A 9,561-nucleotide genomic window follows, 5' to 3' on the forward strand; every position below is an offset into this window, starting at 1 on the left:
ATAGTTCTGGTCTCCGGTGTATAAGAAAGACATAGCTGAACTGGAGCGGGTGCAGAGAAGAGCGACCAAGGTTATTAGAGGACTGGGGGGTCTGCAATACCAAGATAGGTTATTTAGTTTGGAAAAATGAAGGCTAAGGGGTGATCGTATTTGAATGTATAAATATATGAGGGCACAGTACAGAGACCTTTCTAGTGACCTTATTACTCGTAGACCTGAGACAGGGACAAGGGGGCATCCTCTACGACTGGAGGAAAGAAGGTTTAAGCATAATAACAGACGCAGATTATATACTGTAAGAGCAGTGAGACTATGGAACTCTCTGCCGTATGATGTTGTAATGAGTGATTCATTACTAAAATTTAAGAGGGGACTGGATACCTTTCTGGAAAAGTATAATGTTACAGGGTATATACACTAGATTCCTTGATAGGGCGTTGATCCAGGGAACTAGTCTGATTGCCGTATGTGGAGTCGGGAAGGTATTTTTTTCCCCAATATGGAGCTTACTCTTTGCCACATCGTTTTTTTTTGCCTTCCTCTGGATCAACATGTTAGGGCATGCTAGGTTAGGCTATGGGATGAACTAGATGGACTTAAAGTCTTCCTTCAACCTTAATAACTATGTTACTATGTTACTAATCCTGCCCATAATCGCAGGTCACCGATGGGTTGGCAAGACAACCAGATGTTTCCAGCAGTCCTCTATGGTTGTCATTGCTGGATTGCTATGAGCGCCGACCGATGCGACAGTTGCGTCGTGTTTTGGCGGACCGTCAGCACAAAAAAAGTTACATGTAACTGCTTCCGCTGCCCACGTCGGGCATTACTTTCACAACGCGCATCGGCACGTCGGGTTGACACATAGCGATTGCCCCGTGTAGACGCTAGTGTGAAAGAAGCCTAAGGAAATAAATAACAGAATCTTCTTTATCGCATAACGGCTCGTTCACATGTCCTATTCTCATTATTTTCACAGATAGCACTCGAAAGTACGATATTTTATGAGGCTGTGCACATGTACAATATTTTCCCCTGAATGAGTAGTCTGTGGAAAATGTTGGAGACATAAGAAAATATTGAAAATATTGAACCGTCGGATCATGCAAGTCCACAGGTCAATGAAAAAATCAGACATCTGATTTTCACAGACTGTCAGAATGGAAAAGGTGGAGAAACTATTTCCTCTTCTCTCCACATAGGAGAACAACTGATGACACTTGGACCACGCTTTAATCAAACTCTAATCAAACTCTGATCAGAATAATTGGATAATGAATTAAAAGACATTTGCAATGAAAAAAGTTTACATGAAAGTGATGAAAGATTAAAATCAAATCCTCTTCACACCTATGATTGGCAGCTTTCTGTGTGTACTGTGCATAGGCAAAAATCAGCCAATTCATGATGGGGCACAGTCACACAGAGCTCATGAATACGGAGGAGTACATGACAGCAGGTTTAGTCCTCTAGTGATAATCTGCTAATGAAAAAATAATGATTTTATCATAACTACAGCAAGCAGCTCAGCAAGTGACACCGCCGGAATTAGGATCTCTGTCTTTATGATATACTGCTCAATGATTAAGTGGCAAAAACTTGGTGACAGACTCCCTTTAACCCCTTCCCGACATGCCCCATACTAGTACGGGGCATGTCGTGTCTCCCCCTTTGATGTGGGCTCCGGCGGTGAGCCCACATCAAAGTCGCGGCATGTCAGCTGTTTTGTACAGCTGACATGTGCGCGCAATAGCGTAGGGTGAAATTGCGATTCACCCGCCACTATTAACCTGTTAAATGCCGCTGTCAAACGCTGACAGCGGCATTCAACTGGCGCTTCCGGCCGCACGGCCGGAAATGACCTCATCGCCGACCCCGTCACATGATCGGGGGTCGGCGATGCATCAGAATGGTAACCATAGAGGTCCTTGAGACCTCTATGGTTACTGATGCCTACCTGCTGTGAGCGCCCCCATGTGGTCGGCGCTCATAACAAGCCTGCATTTCAGCTATGTAGCGGAGCCGATCAGGCTATGCCAGCATCTAGCCTCCCATGGAGGCTATTGAAGCATGGCAAAAGTTACAAAAAAATGTTTTTAAAAATATGAAAAAATAAAAAATATATAAAAGTTTAAATCACCCCCCTTTCGCCCCATCCAAAATGAAACAATAAAAAAACAAACCTACACATATTTTGTGTCGCCGCATTCAGAATCACCCGATCTATCAATAAAAAAAAGGATTAACCTGATTGCTAAACGGCGCAGCGATAAAAAAATTAGAAATGCCACAATTATGTTTTTTGGTCACCGCGACATTCCATTAACATGCAGTAACAGGTGATCAAAAGAACGTATCTGCACAAAAGTGGTATCATTAAAAATGTCAGCTCGGCACGCAAAAAATAAGCCCTCACCCGACCCCAGATCACGAAAAATGGTACGGGTATCGGAAAATGGGGCATTTTTTTTTTTTAGCAAAGTTTAGAATTTTTTTTCTCCACTTAGATTAAAAATAACCTACACATGTTAGGTGTCTATGAACTCATAATGACCTGGAGAATCATAATGGCAGGTCAGTTTTAGCATTTAGTGAAGCTAGCAAAAAAGCCAATCAAGAAACAAGTGTGGGATTGCACTTTTTTTGCAATTTCACTACACTTGGAATTTTTTTTCCCGTTTTTTAGTGCAAGACATGGTAAAACCAATAGTGTCGTTCCAAAGTACAACTCGTCCAGCAAAAAATAAGCCCTCACATGACCATATTGATGGAAAAATAAAAAAGTTATGGCTCTGGGAAGGAGGGGAGTGAAAAATGAAAACACAAAAACGAAAAAGGGCCGCGGCGGGAAAGGGTTAAAGGGGTTTGCCTTTTTACGATAATGTTTCCAAATTTCCATCTATGTCAGTACATGTCTGATCCCCATATATTGTTAGTGGATCCATGTTGTCTCCCCTTGTTTATTATTGTCTTCTTTTCAATCTGCAAGGTGATCAGATCCTAATGATTATCACTGTTGGAGAGGCATGTGACCAGACCTGTACATCAGTGGCTGCCAGTAAATAACACTGTGCATGTCATGGAAAACTAGCACAGTGCTACAGTAGGTGCAGTATTATTCAGTAGCATAACTTCTCATTTGAAGATGTGGAGTTTAATTTGAATAATGTTTTTTTGATGGAATTAACTTTACATTTTATCTGAAGTGCTGGATTAAGTTCCCTTATTTTTCGATTGTTATCCAGTAGACATCACTGATGGACAAGTCTGGTCACAGGTAGCACGCAATGCATAACCACTCTCTTCAACTTCCCTTGGATATTAAACAAAAGCAATGTTAATCTTTCATGTCTAGAAGAACACAATGTATATTAGTAGGTTTTTATGACCACTATATACCCTAAATCTTGCAATCCATAGATTATTTATAATATTTGAGCTTTTTTCTGCTTTTGACAATGTCAGCAGCGTGATCAGGTCATATGATCACGCTGCTGATGTCACTTGTCGGCACCTCAGTGGCACAAAGAACATTGGTGGTAAGTGCTCTAGTAGAGCTGAGGACAACCAAGATTTATTGTAACAGGGTGGGGAAAATTTGAGGACACAGATTGGGGAGCGAGGAAGTAATGGGTGAGGACACAATATGGGGAGCAGAGGGAAGATATTTCACAACATAGTAGGAGGAGCAAAGGTGGGTATGGGGGCATGTATGAGGAAAAAATATGAGGAGGAATGGGTGCAGACACAGTATGGTGAGTGGGGGATGGAAGCAGACACAATATGAGGAGTGAGGGGGATGTACATGGACACAGAATGGGGAGGATGGGTGCAGACATAGGGTACTGTCACACAGTGGCACTTTTGTCGCTACGACGGTACGATCCGTGACGTTCCAGCGATATCCATACGATATCGCTGTGTCTGACACGCAGCAGCGATCAGGGACCCTGCTGAGAATCGTACGTCGTAGCAGATCGTTTGGAACTTTCTTTCGTCACTGGATCTCCCGCTGTCATCGCTGGATCGTTGTGTGTGACAGCGATCCAGCGATGCGTTCGCTTGTAACCAGGGTAAACATCGGGTTACTAAGCGCAGGGCCGCGCTTAGTAACCCGATGTTTACCGTGGTTACCAGCGTAAAAGTAAAAAAAACCAAACAGTACATACTTACATTCCGGTGTCTGTCCCCCGGCGTTCTGCTTCTCTGCACTGTGAGCGCCGGCCGGCCGGAAAGCGAGCACAGCGGTGACGTCTGACGTCACCACTGTGCTTTCCGGCTGGCGCAGACACAGTGGAGAGAAGCAGAACGCCAGGGGACAGACACCGGAATGTAAGTACGTACGTTTTTTTTTTTTTTTACTTTTACGCTGGTAACCACGGTAAACATCGGGTTACTAAGCACGGCCCTGCGCTTAGTAACCCGATGTTTACCCTGGTTACCCGGGGCCTTCGGCATCGTTGGTCGCTGGAGAGCTGACTGTGTGACAGCTCCCCAGCGACCACACAACCACTTACCAACGATCATGGCCAGGTCGTATCGCTGGTCGTGATCGTTGGTAAATCGTATAGTGTGACAGTACCCATAGTATGGGGAGCAAAGGGGGAATGCCTGCAGACACAGTATGGGAAGTGAGGGAAGGGTTGGTTGCAGACACAGTATGGTGACTGAGAGGGGGTGTGGACACAGTATGGAGAGCAAGGGTGATGGGATGGTGCAGACTCAGTATGGGAGTCAGGGGCATGTGTAAGGAGGTAATATGAAAAGCAAAGGGGTAAATGTGTGAGGAAAGAGTATTGTTAGAAGGGGGTTATGAAAGGGGACAGTATGAGGAGGGAGGGGGAAATGTGCGGTGAGACTATTTCACAAAATAGTGTGAGTAAACAATATGGGGGAGAAAAGTGTGAGTGGGCACAGAATAGAGACTTAGTAGTGTGGGGGTAGTATTGGGGACAATGTAAGAGGATAGTCAGAAGAGAACAGTATGCCATGGAGCGGGAGTGGGATGAGGGTGCATTGTATAGAGATGACTGTGCCCTATAGGGGGAGCACAGTGTTAGAGGACAGCGTAAAGAGAGGGCCTAGTATGGATAGGAGAGGGCAGTGTGGAGGACATGTGCCATAAGAGGGACAGTGGGTGGGTCATATTTTACGCAGGAAATATAGCAAGGGGCAATTATTTATTAAGGGGGTCAGACATTTGTGTTCAGGAGCATTATAATGAAACTTCTATTTTTTAAGGGTGTAGAATGGAGATGTGCTGCACAAGACCGCAGAACATGGAAGTCTGCAAAGACGAGCTGTGGCTATGAAAAGTCATCATGACATCTGGACACGATGAAGAAAAGAAGGTGAACAACTCCAATAAGACAATATCATCTATAAATTACCTGGATGCAAATGTTTTTTGTTATATTGATTAATTCTCATCAGTACTGTGGCTCCTTTATGGTCCACAGTCTGATAATGACTGATAGCAACAACTACCATTATTTCCTTACCATTTTTAAGGACAAACTGAAAATTGTAAGTTCATGTGATACAAATATATATGGGTCTGACCTGACATTACAATTGATGTACCATGTACTGATGGTGGTTCTGGTGCTGAGTTCATTCATGTATTGATAGTGGTCCTAGTGATGTATTCATGTACTGATGGTGGTCTTGGTAATGTGTTACTGTACTGATGGGGTTTTTTGTGATGTATTCCTATGCTGATAAGGGTTTTGATGCTGTGTTCCTGTACTGATGGCGGTTATATGGAGTATTTGTGTACTGCTGGTGGTTTTGATGATGAATGCTGTTCTGCTGGTGGTTCTGATGATGAATTTTTGTACTACTGGTAGTTCTGGTGATATATTGCTGTACTGATGAGGGTTGTGATGATGTGTTTCTGCACTGATGGAGGTTGCAGTGATGTATTTTTGTACTGCTGGTGGTTCAGGTGATAGATTCTTGTGCTATTATTGGTTCTGATCCTGTACACTTGCAGCAATCCATAACTTGCAAGATTATGTGATACATGGCTATGTTAATAAAGTATTGTGCCTTCTGAAAAGTTAAGGGTTACTATGTTTTTATTTATGTTAGGAGCATTAGAGGGGTTATCCAAGTTTGTGATGAATCTGCAGTCATTCTATGTGACTGCAGACTTCAGAATTCTCACAGCGCATACTGCATGCTGTCAGGATTCTCTGGTGTTGGCAGTGAGAGTGGGAGGTCATTCAGTAGGACTATCAGCTGTGTATCCACCAGACTTCTGCAAAACACAACTGATGGTCCCAACCCCATTGATAAGGCAAGAAATCCCACTTATTAAACCCGACAGGGCACACCTGTGAAGTGAAAACCATTCCCGGTGACTACCTCTTGAAGCTCATCAAGAGAATGCCAAGAGGGTGCAAAGCAGTCATCAAAGTAAAAGGTGACTACTTTGAAGAACCTAGAATATAAGACATAATTTCAGTTGTTTCACACTTATTTGTTAAGTATATAATTCCACATGTGTTAATTCATAGTTTTGATGCCTTCAGTGTGAATGTACCATTTTCATAGTCATGAAAATACAGAAAAATCTTTAAATGAGAAGGTGTGTCCAAACTTTTGATCTGTACTGTAGCTACTTCATTCATATGCTGTTTTCAGGACAATTAGCTTTTCTTACATCTTCTCTAAGTTTTCACTTGAGATTGAAAGAATTAGGAAGAGCAGCTAGTCAGCATGTGACTGTTAGTGTGCAATTCACATATGAATGATTGGTTGTCACGCACAGTGTAGTAAAGACTAAGTGCTAGTGTTGAGCATTCCGATACCGCAAGTATCGGGTATCAGCCGATACTTGCGGTATCGGAATTCCGATACCGAGTTCCGATACTTTTGTGATATCGGGAATCGGAATCGGTAACGGAACCATATTCATGTGTAAAATAAAGAATTAAAATAAAAATTATGGATATACTCACCTCTCCGGCGGCCCCTGGATCTTAACGCTGTAACCGGCAGCCTCCGTTCCTAAGAATGAGCGCGTGAATGGCCTTCGATGACGTCGCGGCTTCTGATTGGTCGCGTGAGTGCTCATGTGACCACTCACGCGGCCAATCACAAGCCGCGACGTCATCGCAGGTCCTTCACGCGCTCATTCTTAGGAACGGAGGCTCCCGGTTACGGAAGCCCACAGCCGTCAACAGCCTGTTGGAGTATCGCAGTTTCCACCTTAAGCACACGAGAGATGGGATTCCGATTGGCCAGTTTCTCAGGGCCAGACGCAACTGCACTCAGGATCCTGATTTTAGGAGGGAGGCCCGGGACCTCACAATGAGGTTCAGGAACAGGAATTACCCCAGAAAATGTATCTCTTCCGCTTTTCAGAGGGCCGATGCACAAGCACAGGACACCTTGCTGGTCTCCACTAAAAGAAGACAGGATAACTATGCACGGTTCATCACAGGCTATCATGCCCAATGGAACCAGGTAAGGCGGATCATGGGTGAGCATTGGAGGATTTTACTAACAGATGCACAGACCTCCCGGGTGATCAGTGCCCGACCATTAATGACAGCTAGGAGGGCGCCCAATTTTAGAGACATCCTCACTAACAGTGATTATACTAGACCTACCTTTAGACTCAACCGTGGATTTTGTCTGCGTGGTTCTTTCCCCTGTGGAGATTGTAGCGTTTGTCCGTATATGTGTCCCACTCGCGATACCTTTCTCAACCCGACAGATCAAACACAGCATAAGCTAAATGCATATATCAATTGTAAAACTTCCCATGTGATATACGCATTGATCTGTCCTTGCCCTTGCATTTACGTAGGTCAGACCTCACAAGAGCTGCGTCGAAGAATTCAGGGTCATTTCTCAACCATCAAAACCGCTGCGGCGGATAGCCGTAAGGGTAAGGTGCTGACGACGGTTGCCGCACATTTTCTGTCACATCATGCTGGGAGCTATGTAGGGAGTAAGATAGTGGGGTTAGAGCATATTAGAAGCTCTGGCAGGGGGGGCCCTCTACACAAACGACTATTACAGACCGAATCCCGGTGGATTTATCTGCTCCACTCTATTGCACCCCATGGAATTAATGAGGATCTCCTTTTCACCGGGTTTTTGGGCTGAGTTACCCTGGATAAATCTCCATTGTTTGTCTTGGATAGATGACTTCTTGGATCTTCGGATGAGTACGAACATTAATCATCTAGGACCATTTTACATGGAATTACATCATGGAGGCCTTCGTAGGTCTGGTCGTCTGGATATCGACACAGGAACAAATTATTGGAAGCATGAAAGGGTGGATGTGGTCCTACCTCTGCGGAGTCGGCACCCCTGCTATACATTTCCTTGGGATCATATAATTCCTGTTCTGGTGACCCACCTTGGACATTTGGACACTCTAGGGACATTATGAGTGATATTATGCTATCATCTTTTTATTGAGTCTGTATAAATTATGTCCCATGAGTTAAAATAATGCGTATCATGTATTGGGGCCTCATGTATAGTTTGTTATTTAGACATTTGGGGGTATTGTTTTTATGTAACCCCCCTTAACTAGTCCTTGGTAATACAGGAGGCTCACTTATGGGCCTTGTTGCCAGCTCATGGCATTATAATAATATATATATGTGTTGCCTTTAATACGTGTTTATACAGTTTCGTACCCTCTGTGTTACATGTGTCAACTGAGATCCCTTAGTGACAGTTTGTATTGATGCAGTTCTCTCTGTAATTAACCTTTTCCTTTCAGCGTTTTTCATGTTACTTTGCACTTCGGCCCATGAGATCGTTTAATGCCACTATGCCACGGGTTACTATTATCCCCTCTCTGGTGTGCCATACGCAGGCTGCGCTTACTTTCCTGGTCCCTCTGCGGACCGCTGTCTATTCAGACGGCGCGTGCGCAGTGGTGTACTATGGGCAGAGACGTCTGCCCACTATTTTCATTTTCCTCCCCTGTTCTCTGCGCATGCGCCGTTCCGTGGGCGGGATTCACACTCCTTAGTTCCGGTCCTACGTATCACCTTTGCTCTGTCACACATGTGTTCTTACCTGGCACCGGATATATTGATATATAAGGACCATGCCACGGTTGGTAAGTTACTTCCCCTGACGAAGCGGCTTTGGACGCCGCGACACGCGTTGGGTTCCTCCACCCTGTTGGTCTGCTCCTGCCACCGGCTATTTAGGCTTCCTCATTAACTTGCAGGGTTATTGGTGAGATTTCCTACATGCATTTCTGGTCTCCCATTTGCCTTGGTTGTGAGGAATTTTCGCTCGCCGTGAACTTTGTTTCACATTGTGGACCACGGTTCAGGGGGTTCGGGGCCTTGCTATATTAGGCTGAGCCCATTACCCACAGGGGCTCTTTTTGACCACTGCATTTATTGTTCTCCATAGCGATATCTGGCTATTGTGTGGTTATCACATTCAGTACTGTACTGTTGTATTTATATATTAGTTTGCCAGCATTTCAGCCTTTCTTTATGCCAGGTGGTTACTGGTTATCATGGATATCTCTTATGCGTAGTTACATGTTTATATGTATTTAGAGCAGAC

Source organism: Ranitomeya variabilis, chromosome 3, assembly GCF_051348905.1.
Source record: "Ranitomeya variabilis isolate aRanVar5 chromosome 3, aRanVar5.hap1, whole genome shotgun sequence".
NCBI classification, from domain to species: Eukaryota; Metazoa; Chordata; class Amphibia; order Anura; family Dendrobatidae; genus Ranitomeya; species Ranitomeya variabilis.